This window comes from Aethalodelphis obliquidens, unplaced genomic scaffold, assembly GCF_003676395.1.
Source record: "Aethalodelphis obliquidens isolate GAN/ISIS:26980383/991018 unplaced genomic scaffold, ASM367639v1 scaffold10, whole genome shotgun sequence".
Taxonomy (NCBI): Eukaryota; Metazoa; Chordata; class Mammalia; order Artiodactyla; family Delphinidae; genus Aethalodelphis; species Aethalodelphis obliquidens.
In genome coordinates this window covers 19662951-19678183 of record NW_020837954.1, presented here as the reverse complement: position 1 = coordinate 19678183, position 15233 = coordinate 19662951, and the positions used below count along the sequence as shown (strand labels likewise).

General features: G+C 35.7%; 2 pseudogenes; one reads left to right on the top strand and one right to left on the bottom strand.

The window, feature by feature from the left end:
- Window positions 1-1337: 1337 nt before the first annotated feature.
- On the top strand, window positions 1338-2612 carry LOC113623015 (14-3-3 protein zeta/delta-like; annotated as a pseudogene).
- A 2066-nt stretch (window positions 2613-4678) lies between these two features.
- Window positions 4679-15233, bottom strand: part of LOC113622975 (transcription elongation factor 1 homolog pseudogene) — an 84081-nt pseudogene continuing 73526 nt past the window's right edge.

The window sequence follows — 15233 nt, the reverse complement described above, 5'->3', positions numbered from 1 at the left end:
CATTAGTTGTCTAATAGTACTAATAGTGTATATGTGTTAATCCCAATCTCCCAGTTCCTCCCACCCCCCTCCCCTTTCTCCCTTGGTATCCATACATTTGTTCTCTCCATCTGTGTCTCTATTTCTGCTTTGAAAATAAGATCATCTATACCACTTTTCTAGATTCCACATATATGCGTTAATATACAATATTTGTTTTTCTCTTTCTGACTTATTTCACTCTATATGACACTCTCTAGGTACATCCATGTCTCTAAAAATGACCCAGTTTTGTTCCTTTCAGTGACTGAGTAAAGTGCATGTTACTTTCAAGAAAAACATTCATTTTTTGAAATATTTGCATTAATTAGGTATTGACAAAAAAAATGCACAGCCTAAAAGTTGAGAATTATGTTTTATTTGGCAGACATACTGAGGACTTAAGCTGGGGAGATAGGCTCTCAGATAGCCCTGAGGGACTATTCTGAAGAGGTAAGGGAGGAGCAAGAATATACAGAAGTTTTTGCCAAAAAAACAAACAAACAAACAAAAACCAGGTAGTTAGAACATGAAAAGATTACTATTAATTAAAGAAACACCAGAAGTCTTGTGTTCATGAATTTAGTGCTTTTCTATGTATGGGAAGATGCAAGAGAGTCTGAGCTCATTGAAATCCTTCCTTTGATAGGCACCTTAATTATCTAGGTCCAGTATTCTGCTTTCTCCAACCTGAATCCCCTCAGGGTGTGGGCCCTGCTGCAGTGGCCAGTGGCTCGATGGCTGCAAAGTCTATTGTTTTTGATATCACAGGCAACATTCTTTGTCCACAGAGGTGAATTTAAGAATTAAGTGATACCATCAATTATAGGAAATGCTGATTATGTACAACTTTTGTTGTATTATATACAACTTTGTTGTAACTATGGAGGTTACAGTACTTGTGGTAAAAGTGATTTAGAAGGAAACAGAGTGACCCAAGGCAGTCAAACCCAGGCGATCACCTGAATAAGTGAGAATTATTCCCAAACCCTGTAAAAGACTGGAGAAAAATTTACTAAAGAGGTTGGTGATGGGATAAACATTTATCATTTCCTGAGCTGAAATTTCTGCAAGAGTTCATAGGATCAGTTTGGAATCCTCCACAAGGAAAAAGAAGCTATTATAATGAATTTAAGGATCAAGGCGTAACACAATTATTACTTCTTTCATATTCACTTTGCCACAAATTGCAGACAGAAACACAGAGCCTGTGAGCAGCGAGGTCCAGGAACAGTTTCAGCCTCCCCACTGCCATTGCTCAGAGCCAGCAGGACTCCTCTCCATTCACCACCATCCACTTCTGGCACAAGCTTCCAGTCACGGATGAAAACATGCTGGTGCAGAGGCCAAACTGAGCAAGCAAGCTGAGTGATATGTTGACATGGCAGCCTGCATGAAGTCTGTAACTGAGCAAGAAGCCAAATTAATCTTCTCTCAATAGCTTATGAAAATGTTCTGGAGCCCATAGATCATCTTGGAGGGTTATCTCAAGTACTGAGAAAATGATGGAAGGTTCCAATGGCTTGAGAATACAGAGAGAAAATTGAAAGTGATCTCCGAGATATCTGAAAATGATTTACTGTCTCTTTTGGAAAAAATTCTTCATCCCCAGTGTTTCACAAACCCAGAGCAAAGTCTTCTACTTGAAAATGAAAGGAGACTACTACTGTTACTTGGTCAGTTTACTGCTGGTGATGACAAGAAAGGATTATGGGTCAGTCACAGCAAGCCTACCAAGAAGCTTTCCAAGTCAGAAACAGAAAATGCAACCAAAAACATCCTATCGTATTGGGTCTGGGCTGTAAGTTCTCTGTGTTCTATTGTGCGATTCTAAACTTCCTGGAAAAAGCCTGCTCTCTTGCAAAGAGACCTCTTTTCCCCTCCAGTTTTATTTAAATATAATTCACATATAACACTATATGTGTTAAGGTGTACAACATAAAGCTTTAAAAAATGTATATGTTGTAAAATAATTATCACAGTAAGTTGAGCTGACATCCATCACCTCACATAATTATAATTTTTTTTTCCTTGTGATAAGAACTTTAAGATTTACTGTCTTAGCAACTTTTAAATACACAGTACTGTTAACTATAGTCATCGTGTTGTACATTATACCCCAGAACTTATTTATCTTACAACTGGAAGTTTATACCATTTGACCGTCTTCACCCAGTTATGCCCCCGCCCCCAGCAACCACAATTCTGACTCTGTTTCTATGAGTTTATTTTAGATTTCACATATAAGTGAGGTCATATGATATTTTTCTTTCTCAGTCTGACTTATTTCAGTTAGCATAATGCTCTCAAGGTCCATCCATGTTTTTGCAAATGGTAGAATATCCTTCTTTTTAATGGCTAAATAGTATTCCATTGTATGTGTATAGTACATTTTCTTTACATATTTATCTGTCAATAGACTTAAGATTGTTAAGTCAGCTTTTGATGAAGCCATTGCTGAACTTGATATGTTAAGTAAAGAATCACACAAAGACAGCATGCTAACAATGCAGTGACTGAGAGGCAGCTTGACATTGTGAACGTTGGATGCCCAAGTGCACAAGGCTGAAGCAGGAGAAGGAGGGGAAAATTAACCAGCCTCCCAACTTTTGTCTATCTCATTCTGAAATTTACACATTTGTTATCCATACTTTCCCACAAATAGATTTTTTTATGACAAATATATGTTAATTTTATTTGAATTTCTATTTTTTCCCATAAGATTTTTATGATTAATGATAGGGGAATAGAGTCAGTTAACATTTAGAAATTTACCTGCTTTTTCCCTTTTCTTTCTTTTTCTTTTTTTAAAATTTTACATTCAGACTTGCTTTGTTTTTTCATTTATTCAGCTCTTGTTTTAACAAGATATTTTATCTTGCTAAAATAAATTTTGTTGTTTCTTCATATAGGTTTTGAACTTTTGTTACCTTTTCCTAGCTATTTTATCATTTGGCTATTGCCAATTAGATTTTTTTTTAATTGAGATGTAATTGACATATGACATTAGTTTCAAGGTGTAAAGCATAGTGATTTGATATGTATATATATTGTAAGATAATTACCACAGTGTCTAGTTGACATTCATCACCACATATAATTTTTTTTTCCTGTGATGAATAAGTTTTAAGGTCTACTCTCTCAGTAACTTTGAAATATACAATACAGGCATATCTCAGAGATATTGTGGGTTCAGTTCCAGACCACAGCAGTAAAGTGAACATTACAATAAAGTGGGTCACATAAATTTTTTGGTTTCCCAGGGCATATAAAAGTTATGTTTATATGATACTGTAGTCTATTAAGTGTGCAATAACATTATGTCTAAAAAAATAATGTACATACCTTAATTAAAACATACTTTATTGCTGAAAATGCTAACCATTATCTGACAATGCAGGATTGCAACAAACCTGCATTTTTGTAAAAAATGTAATATCTGTGAAGTGCAATAAATTCAAGTGCAATAGAACAAGGTATGCTTATACCATATTATTAACTATAGTTGCCATGCTATATATTATATCCCATGACTTATTTATTTTATAACTGGAAGTTTGTACCTTTTGGTGCCCTTCATCCATTTCACCTGTCCCCCACCCCCTGTTTCCCCTTTGGAAACCACCAACCTGTTCTCTGTATTTATGCATTCATTTTTGTTGTTGTTTTTTGTTTTTTAGATTCTACGTATAAGTGAGATTGTATGGTATATCTTTCTCTGACTTATTTCACTTAGCATAATGCCCTCAGGTTCCATCCAGGTTGTTGCAAATGGCAAGATTTCCTTCTTTTTTATAGCTAAATAATATTCCATTGTATATATACATACCATATTTTCTTTGTCCATTCATCCATTGATGGACACTTAGTTTGTTTCCATGTCTTGACTATTGTAAATAATGCTGCAGTGAACGTGGGGGAGCAGATAACTTTTCAAGTTAGTGTTTTGTTTCCTTTGGATAAATATCCAGAAATGGAATTTCTAGATCATATGGTAGTTCTATTTTTAATTTTTTGAGGGAACGCCATACTGTTTTCCCTAATAGCTGCACCAATTTACATTCCCACTAACAGAGCACAGGGATTCCCTTTTCTTTATATCCTCATGAACACTTGTTATTTCTTACCTTTTTGATAATAACCATTTTTTTGTGTGTATGTGTATGTTGGCTGCTTTATTTAAGGGCCGGTGACTGACAGCTATCCCCAACCCAGCCCCTCCCTCCTCTACAAAAGTGGCCAAACCTGAAAACAGGCCGCTCTGCCAGGGGGCCTGTGGGGCTGTGGCTTGAATCCCAGGCCACAGGCCTTGGAAGGCAGGGAAGGAGGATGGGCAGTCAGTCCAGTTCAAATGGACAAATGCTGGTGAGGTGGGGGAAGATGCTAGAGAGTCCTGAGGCAGCCTCTGCTGGGCTTGCCCTCACCTAGGATGTCAGGACACTGGTCCCTGGAGGAGCCAAGACCCCAAAGCCAGGGGGCCAGGTGCCAGAGGAGGGAGCAAGTCAAAGGCTTTTGGAGCCAAGGGAGGCAGTTCAGGACCCTGGAGCCCAGCAACCCTTCAACACTACCCCATGCTCACGAGGACACTGCCAGAGTCACACCTGCAGCCACACCCACACTCACACCCACACCCACATCCATGCCAATTCCACATACACACAGGGCTGCAAAGGCCCTGGACCCACACCCTGGACCCTGGAATGTCTCTGGATTGGTACCCAGCAGGTGAGGCTGCCAAGGGGGTGGGTCCTCTGCATTGCTAGTGATTGGCTGCCTCGCAGGCCTCTATCCAATCGCTGTACATGTCCACTGGTTCTGACAGATAAGTGATGGGCGTCTGGAATTATTCTAGGCACATGGTACAAGAGATGACTCCAGTGTTGTGGGCCTGGTCCATTTTCATGTCACAAGACTTCTCGTGGTTGCAGAAGGGGCAGGTGAACTGGGCATCTAGGGAGACTGTCATCTTCTTCTTGGGGGGTGGCTTCTGTTTTGACTTTCTGCGCACCACGTCTGCAGGAGGGCAAACCTGCACTTGCCGACCCTCGTTGCAACAGCCTCGTTCACCCGGGAGACAGTGACTTCCAGCTCCCGGCAGAAGCCGATAACAACCATTTTGACAGGTGTGAGGTGATACCTCATTTTGGTTTTAATTTGCATTTCCCTAATGATTAGTGATGTCGATCACAATTTCATGTATCTGTTGGCCATCTGTATGTCTTCTTTCGAAAAATGTCTATTCAGATTCCCTGCCCATTTCTTAATCAGATTATTTGTCTTTTTTGCTATTGAGTTGTATGAATTCTTTATATATTTTGGATATTAACCCTTTATTGGTTATGTGATTTGCAAATATTTTTTTTTCCATTCCATTGTTTGCCTTTTCATTTTGTTGGTGTTTTCCTTTGCTATGCAGATGCCTTTTAGTTTGATGTAGTACCACTTGTTTATTCCTGCTTTTGGTATCAAATCAAAAAAATTGTCACCAAGACCTATGTCAAGGAGCTTAAAGCCTGTTTTCTTATAGGAGTTTTATGATTCCAGATCTTATATTCAATTCTTTAATCCATTTTGAGTTGATTCTTATGTATGGCCTAAAATAGTGGTCCAGTTTCATTCTTTTGCATGTGGCTGTCCAGTTTTCCAAACACCATTTATTGAAGAGACTGTCCTTTCCCTATTACCTATTTTTGGTTCCCTTGCCATAAATTAATTGACTGTATATGTGTTGGTTTATTTCTGGGCTTTCTACTCTGTTCCATGGATTTATGTGTCTGTTTTTATGCCAGTACCATACTGTTTTGAGTAATATAGCTCTGTCATGTAGTTTGAAATTGCAGCACATAATGCCTTTAGCTTTGTTCTTTCTCAAGGTTGCTTTGGCTATTTGAGGTCTTTTGTGGTTCCATAAAAATTTTCAGATTGTTTCTTCTATTTTTGTGAAAAATGCCATTGGAATTTTCATAAAGATTGCATTGAATCTGTAAATTACTTTGTGTAGTATGGGCATTTTAACAATATTAATTCCTATAGTCCTTGAGCATTGAATAGCTTTCCATTTTTTTGTGTTGTCCTCAATTTCTTTCATCAATGTCTTATAGTTTTTCGAGTATAAGTCTTTTACCTCCTTGGTTAAATTTACTTCTAGGAATTTTATTCTTTTTGATGCAGTTGTAAATGGGATTGTTTTCTTAATTTCTCTTTCTGATAACTTGTTATTAGTGTAGAGAAATGCAACTGATCTTGTATATTGATTTTGCATCCTGCAACTTTACTGAATTTATTTATTAGTTCTCAAGAGTTTTTTGGTGGAGTCTTTTGGGTTTTCTATATATAATATCATGTCATCTGCAAATAGTTACAGTTTTTTTTTTTTTTTAAAGAAGATGTTGGGAGTAGGAGTTTATTAATTAATTTATTTTTGCTGTGTTGGGTTTTCGTTTCTGTGTGAGGGCTTTCTCTAGTTGTGGCAAGCGGGGGCCACTCTTCATCGCGGTGCATGGGCCTCTCACTATCGCAGCCTCTCTTGTTGTGGAGCACAGGCGCCAGACGCACAGGCTCAGTAGTTGTGGCTCATGGGCCTGGTTGCTCCGCGGCATGTGGGATCCTCCCAGACCAGGGCTCGAACCCGTGTCCCCTGCATTAGCAGGCAGATTCTCAACCACTGTGCCACCAGGGAAGCCCCAAATAGTTACAGTTTTACTTCTTCCTTTCTAATTTGGATGTCTTGTACTTCTTTTTCTTGTTTGAATATTGTGTCTAGGGCTTCCAATACTGTGTTGAATAAGAATAGTGAGAGTGGGCATCTTTGTCTTGTTCCTAATCTTAGAGGAAAAGCTTTGATGTTAGCTGTGGGCTTGTCATATATGGCTTTTATTACGTTGAAGTATGTTCCTTCTATAACCACTTTGTTGAGAGTTATTTTCATCTTGAGGTGATCAATATGGAGATGTGAAATTTTTATACATAGTACTTTTGCTATGTTGTGGCTTTGCAAGGACTTGTGTTAAAACTGCTTCTATGTCTAAGGAAAGAAAACTGCCTGCCTATTGGTTTGTCCTGGTGCGGGATAGGAGATAAAATCGGTTCCTATCAAAGATTTGGTTGTTGTGGGTATTTTAAGATTTGGAGAAATTATAGGACTATAGTAAAAATAGATTCCCAATGGATATTATTACCAAACATGTTTGTTTTGCCTGATGCACAGCAAGCCAAAAGGCTGAGACACTGAGGTTTGTAGCAAAGAGAGAGTTAATTGGTAAGGCATCCAAGTGAGGAGATGGGAGAGCAAGCCTCAAATCTGCCTCCCCTAAGGTAAGGGGGTTGTTGTATTTGTGTATAAAGAATAAAGCAGGGTGGTCTGAGTCACGGGGAGTGTGGGGAGCTTGGGGAAATGTGATTGGAAAAAAGTGCAATAATCATTGTTCTGCACAGGCGTAACTCAGCTACAGGCCTCTGCACATTCAAAAGGTCACTGAGTGGACACTCCTGCACATCTAGCTGGAGGGTCAGTGGGCCTATTCAGTCTTAACCAGCTCAGCTGGAACTTGACACAGCTGACTCTCAGCTCAGCTTGTGCTAGACATAGGTGACTGCACATTCCTGGAAAATAACTCGGGCAAACATCTTATTGTTTGGGCTATGTGCAGCTTGGAGGACATATAAGTCTTAAAATGACCTTAATTGGTAAGGGCAGATGAAATGGATTTAACCCAAGATATCATTACATTTTGAACCATGTATATCTGTGGAGTACAAAATCTCGTCATGCATACCTTTGACTACAGCTGCAGAAGTGTTCCTTTAGACAAAGTTGTGATCCAATTTTGTCTGGAGAAGGGCAGAAATTATTCATATTCCATTGTTTGTAAAGTTACCTGTTGTTTTCTTTCATTAGTTTGGTAACACTCATTTTATTTGCATTTAAATATTTTAAGCAACCTAAGCACAAATGTACAAGTAAAGATGTGTTAAAATGAATTTCTTGATATCCATTATTTCATGGATATCAAGCAGAAAAGTAGAACAAAAGCCCCCAAAAAGCAAAAAATGATTTTTGCTTTTGTGATTTCTTTGAAACTTATCTAACATGCATGTTCTGTAAAAACAGTGAACAGTGGAATAACTTGATATGGTGGCTAGATTTATTTAATATTTTATGAAATCTTTATGAACAATCCAAGTATAATGGTTCAGAACATGTGTATTAAGTTGATGTAAGTGGAATAAAAGTTTTATGAATGAAAAAAAACTAGAAACATGAACTCCCAATTTTTCTTTTATTCCTCAGTTTAATATTAAGGAAGTACATTTTATGTTTTTTTGTGTCAACATTTATCTTAGAAGATGCTTTCATCGTTTTTCTCATGCTTTCAGGTTCTTTTGAAACATGACTGATTTTAATATATACTTTCCACCACTCTTTGCATTTGTTGTATTTATCGATTTACAATGCTTTATAAATTTTAGTTATTTGTTCTAACAAAAATAACTTTAGTATTGCTCATATAGGATCCAAAAATTGTCTTATTCGTTGGTGAGGAAATGAACATGTGAATATCCTAGAATATCTTTTTTGTTTGTTTTTTTGCGGTACGCGGGCCTCTCACTGCCGTGGCCTCTCCCGTTGCAGAGCACAGGCTCCGGACACGCAGGCTCAGCGGCCATGGCTCACGGGCCCAGCCGCTCCGCGGCATGTGGGATCTTCCCGGACCGGGGCACGAATCTGTGTCCCCTGCATCGGTAAGCGGACTCTCAGCCCCTGCGCCACCAGGGAAGCCCTAGGCATAAGTTTTTTAATTGCACTTTGCTTTATTGTGCTTCACAGATACTGCATTTTTGACAAATTGAAAGTTTGTGTCAATTCTGCATTGTCAGACAATAGTTAGCATTTTTTAGCAATAAAGTATTTTAAAATTAAGGTATGTACACTGCTTTTTTAGACAAATTACTATTGCACACTTACTAGACTACAGTATAGTGTAAACATAAGTTTTATATGCACTGGGAAACCAAAAAATTCATGTGACTTGCTTTATTCCAATATTAGCTTTATTGTGGTGGTCTGGAACTGAATTTGCAATGTCTCTGAAGTATGCCTGTATTTACTGACTGATTAACAACCTTAGCTTTTTATTTTATGAGATGTTGGAGGAAAATCTCTGAGTTGTATTTGAAGAATTTGATCTACTTTAAGAGAAAATTCATACCTTACAGTACATTTTAGTTGGTAGGTAAGATATAAATAAATATCAGAGGGTTTTAATAAATTAAAGGAAAGCTTTTACTATAGATTAATATTTGACCTTATAGTAGAAATAATTTTATAATGAAATACATATATATCTGTGAGAGGCTGAGTATACAAATGGAATATGGCCAGGCCATCACTAAAACATAGAACTCTGATCCACATCCTTACTAGCAACCAGGCAGGGAAGCCAAACCACAACCTCTGTAGCAATCAGCCCCCAAAGGCAAAACTTGATCAATAACTGCCAACTTCCCTAATTTTTGCCCTGCTTCTAACTTCAGACCAACCAGAGGAAATGAAACATGCTTCCCTAGCCAATCACATAGGGTGCCCTTCTTCTAAGTTAGCCTGTCTCCAGATTCCTCATGCTGACAGCTTCCATTCAGGGTATACCTGAAGCCTTTTCTTTTTTCCACTTTAAAGCTTTACACTTCCGTTACTGCCTTTAAATCCCTATGAAATGCAAGTGATGGTAATGGACTCTAGTTCTGAATAAAAAGCCTTTGCTTGTTCACATACAGGTGGTCTTCACTTATTTACACAACTGGAAATGTAAATGTATGGAATACTGAGAATTATAAAATCCAAACTATATCATCTAAGATTTTAAAATAACAATTTCAGGGTATAAATTACTTCGAGTTAAATAATCTCATGATGGTAAAAATTTGCTGACTCTCAGCTAGAAATTGAGAAGCAGTCAATTCTAATTTACACACTAGCCTTCCAACAATTTCTTGATTTTGAAATATGGATTTGCACATCCACACTTATAAAATTAACTGAGATCATCTGAAAGTTATTTTAATACATAATTTATAGTGGTCCTTTGATTCATTAACCCAGAATAATACCTGGTGATTTAAAGTTTTATCCAGAAAAGAATTTTGACTTTCAGTTAGTTGGTAAGGAATATCCAATATTTAGATAAGAAATTCAATTTTCTTTTCATAGAAGCCAAGATGATTAGAGTCAGAGAGCCAGAGGCACTATGCTGTTTCATTTCAACGTATAACTAAACCAATTCTGTTTTTAAGTATATATTTTACTTCAAGAAATTTCATCTGCCTTGAGATCCATAAACTCACACTATTGCATTCATATTTATTGCTTTTAAAGTAATTATTGTGCTAATACATTAAATTTGTTCTGTTAAATATAAGAAGACTTAACTTTATAAAAATCTCCCTGGAGTTTTCTCCTGGACTATTATTTAGTTATGTTCAAACACAAATTATAATAGCCAATAACATAAAAATGTTTCTGGAGGGCTTTTAAAGAAGAAAGAAAAATGAAAAAAACACCTGGTAATGTGTAGTTCAGTCAGGAAATCCAAGGCTTCACTAGTGGTTTTCAACCTTTCCTAGCCTTTGTAATAGTGATAAATACAAACACATATAGTGTTTATTATGTGCCAATTATTGTTCTAAGCACATTATAGGTATGAACTCACTAATCCTTATACCAATTCTAGGAGGTTAGTGTAATAATTCCTTAACACTTCCTTTAGATTTATAATTTTTGTGACCTAAATCAATGGCACTTATATTTTAGATATGAATGTAATTTAAAATTAAAAAGAATGGGAAAGAGTCACAGAGTGTTTTCACCAAGTAAAGTTATAAGAACTACCCACCACCAGCAACACAACCACTATCTACTGTCATCACTTTTTCATTGAAAACAAATATTTAACATCAAAACAGTGAGCCTAGGGTGCTTCCCTGGTGGTGCAGCCTGCGCTTCGCTTCCGGAGCCTGTGGTCTGCAACGCGAGAGGCCACAACAGTGAGAGGCCCGCGTATTGCAAAAAACACAAAACAAAACAAAAAACACAGTGAGCCTAAACTCAGAGTAAAGAGCACTCTTACTGAAAAAAAAAATGCTTTCTAGAAAGCTCATTTTATTCCTCATTTTTGTCAGATGTTTACATGGATCAATAAAAGCTTTATTGACAACCAAAGACAATCTGGTTTTACTTGAAAAATATATTAGAAATTTTAAAGGGTCTGACTAGTTGAAGCCAAAAACAGTCAATCCTTTGTGAATGATCCTAAAAACATTCAAATTTCCCAAGTTTTGTGTGAATAAATTATAAATTAATTGGCTGGTTGAATTCTTTTTACTTTATTTATTTATTTTTTTTGGTCTAATGACTGAGCAGTGTGAACAGTAATAGAAAAAAATAAAGCCACACAAAGAAATGAATGCTCATCCATGCTCATTTGTCTGTAAAATTGTGAAATAAATGTGTTTTGCATATTGAGCAGTCAGTTTATTTTCCTCATGCCTGCCATTAAGTTATATGGTTTCTTGATCTGTGAGTTAGCACTTGGTTTTCCAGGGTCCTCTACTTTGACTTTAATGTCACTACATCCTTGGGAATAGTAAGCATCACATTTGAAGCTCCAGGGATTTGGTGCCTGTCTGTAGAGCATACAAAGCATAACTCAGTGTTTTTTTTTTTCAAAGGTTTAGCTTTCAAGCTGTGTTAATTTGTTATTTGGTTGCCACACTGATTTTTTTTCTTTTATTAATTATATCTTCGGCTCTTTGGTTGGTCTATAATAGGGATATATTGATTATTCTTGTGGATGAGTAATTGAAGTATAATAGTTCCAAATTCTATATCCAGAAATCAGGAAATAGCTAATAACTTGAATCAGTGTCAAACTGTACATTATTGGTTGAATAGAGTTGGATGATAATTCAACTCTGCAAAGGGATAAATGATCACTTGAGAATAACATTAGTACTGGATTAATGTCTTATTGATTTCTGAGAAAGAATGGAAATGTGGTCATGTTTTCTGCTTTTAAAGAGGATATTTCTTTTGGAGAGGTTATTTTTATCACATTAACACCTTAATCAAAATAATCAGAAAGTGACATGATTATGTGACTATCAACTAGCAAACTGTTACTCAAAAATAACTGAAACAATATTGTGAGTGTGACTATGGAAATACCAATTAGGACAAGTGGATTTGGTTGGTGATTCATATATAGAGTTCATAGAGGAAAACATCCTAGTAAAAATAGTTTTATACCACATAGCAATATGTTTGATCTCAGATATTTCATTTTATTTGAAAAATTAGTTTAAAATAATTTGTAATAAAACATACTGTAATGGGCTGAATTGTGCCCCCCCCAACAAAAAAAAGATATGTCCTAACGCTAATGCCCAGTACCTGTGACTGTGAATTAATTTGGAGAAAGGATCTTCACAGATACAATTAAGTTGAGGGTCCCAAGATGAGAGCATCCTGAATAACCCAGGTGGACCCTAAGTCCAATGAAACATGTCTTTCTTAGAGACACAGGGGATAAAGCCATGTGAAAATGGAGGCAGAGATTGGAATGATGTGTCCACAAACCAAGAAATGCCAAGGAATCCTGCAGCAACCAGAAGCTAGGAGAAAATCATGGACAGATTCTCCCCCAGAACTTCAAGAGTCAGCCAATCCTACCAGCACTGATTTTGGGCTTCTGGCCTCTAGAACTGTGAGAGGATATTTTTTGTTTTTTTAAGCCATCAAAATTGCTGTAATTGGTTGCAGCAGCTCTAATAAACCAATACATACACTTATGCAGAGACTAAAATGTCAGAAAATTGAAAAACTAAAATAGGAAAGTAGTTATATCATATTGATTCAACAAGAGCTAAGTAGAGAATTAACTCTGAGTCATCCCAACTTTTATCTCATATCTATATTAACAAGCTTAAATAAAATTAATTGAATTTGCAACAACTCATGATTTCATGTTACATTCCAAAATCATTAAAGATAGAGGAGTAATACAAATGAATGCAGTGAAGTCCAAATTTATAAGCAGAAACTGATTAAAAATGAAAATTAATTTGGAATTCAACCATTTAAAATATCTAGGGAAAATACTTCCTGAAACAAATATTTAGGGGGAAAGTCATTTGGGAAACCTTTAAATGCTTAAGCAGAACATGAAAAATATTAACCAAATGTGATATTAATTGCTATGAGGTTAAATAGCTAACAGCAGAACAACCATCTTTATGCACAAAGTCTTTCTAGTTTTCAGTCAATTATTGTTTGTATAATTAGTAAGCAATTTCATCATCTATGTTATAGTTATTTAAAATCAAGTCAAAAATAATTCCATTATAGTTTGGGGAGATGTTCTTATGCCTTAAGTTAGGCTGACTCATAAAAAAAATGCTCCAAAATTTATCTATTTAGACTTAACCAAATATGTTTTTAAATGAACAACTAACTGACATAATTTAGATCATAATCCTCTTAAAAATATTTTAGAAAAGGGTTACGTTGTATTTAAAAAAACTCTATCCAAATTATATAGAATCTGGATGGTTACTGTCATTGCCAAGTATTATCAAAATAATTGTATTCATATAAATGCCCGAATTTTAAATCCTTCATAAGCTTCACAGAACATAGAGTTCTCACTAAACAAACAAAATATGGCATCAAGCCAAGGAAATGAAGAGAATTGAAATCTCACTTTGGATAAATGTGTAGTTAATTACTGTTGACTGATTAATTCAACCCTTTTATTTCTATTCTAAGCTTTTCTTATTTGATATTAGAATATATAACAAATGGAGTTTCAAGAATATATTTTGAAAGACACTGTGTCAAAGTAAAGGTTATCTCCTGATGAGATTTTTAATTAATTAAATTTCAATAGAAGTTTAATATGAAAAAAAGTTACTGTAAATATGTTTGGTAATGCTACAATTTGTTCTGATGTGCTACTGAGTAAAATAAGTTTGTAAGGCGATATGAAAATATGTTTTAATAACTGAAGTTTTCTTCATCACCTTGTATTAAGCATATTCTGTAAAAGTTTTTAAGTTTTATAAATTTTTATTGCAGATGAAAGTAGGTATTTAGAAAGGGTATTGGAGAGATATGTTTTAATGGTTTATCAGTTTTAGATTTGATTCCTTGTCCTACAACCTACAATACTGAATAAGCTAATCAATGTAATCACATACTAAATGAAGCAGATTAGGTACTCAATAAATGCTATTTATTATTTATTTTTTAAAATTTATTTTATTGAAGTATAGTTGATTTGCGATGTATTAGTTTCTGCTATACAGCAAAGTGATTCAGTTTTATGTATATATATATATTCTACATTCGTTTTCATTACAGTTTATTACAGGATATTGAATATAGTTCCCCATGCTATACAGTAGGACCTTGTTGTTTATCCATTCTATATATAATAGCTTGCATCTGCTAATCCCCAAATCCCAATCCATCCCTTCCCCACTCCCCCTCCCCTTTGGCAACTGCAAGTCTGTCTTCTATGTTTGTGTATCTGTTTCTGTTTCATAGATAAGTTCACTTGTGTCATATTTTAGATTTCACATATAAGTGATATCATATGGTATTTGTCTTTCTCTTTTTGATTTACTTCACTTAGTGTGATAATCTCTAGGTCCATCCATGTTGTGCAAATGACATTATTTCATTCTTTTTCAATGGCTTAGTAGTATTCCATTGTATACATGTAGCACATCTTCTTTACCCGTTAATCTTTCAATGGACATTTAGGTTTTTTCCATGTCTTGGCTATTGAGAATAGTGCTGCCATGAGCATAAGGGTGCATGTATCTTTTTGAATTATAGTTTTGTATGATTATATGCCCAGGAGTTGGATTGCAGGATCATATGGAACTCCATTTTTAATTTTTGTGAAGAACCTCCATACTGTTCTCCATAGTGGCTGACCAATTTACATTCCCACCAACAGTGTAGGAAGGTTCCCTTTTCTCCACACCCTCTGCAGCATTTATTATTTATAGACCTTTTAATGATGGTCATTCTGACTGGTGTGAAGTGATACCTTATTGAAGTAGTTTTGATTTGAATAAATGCTATTTCATTTTTTCTTTATTCATCTTTCCTAGATGTTCTAAGTTTTTTGGAGTTGTACCCATTCTCTCCTTTT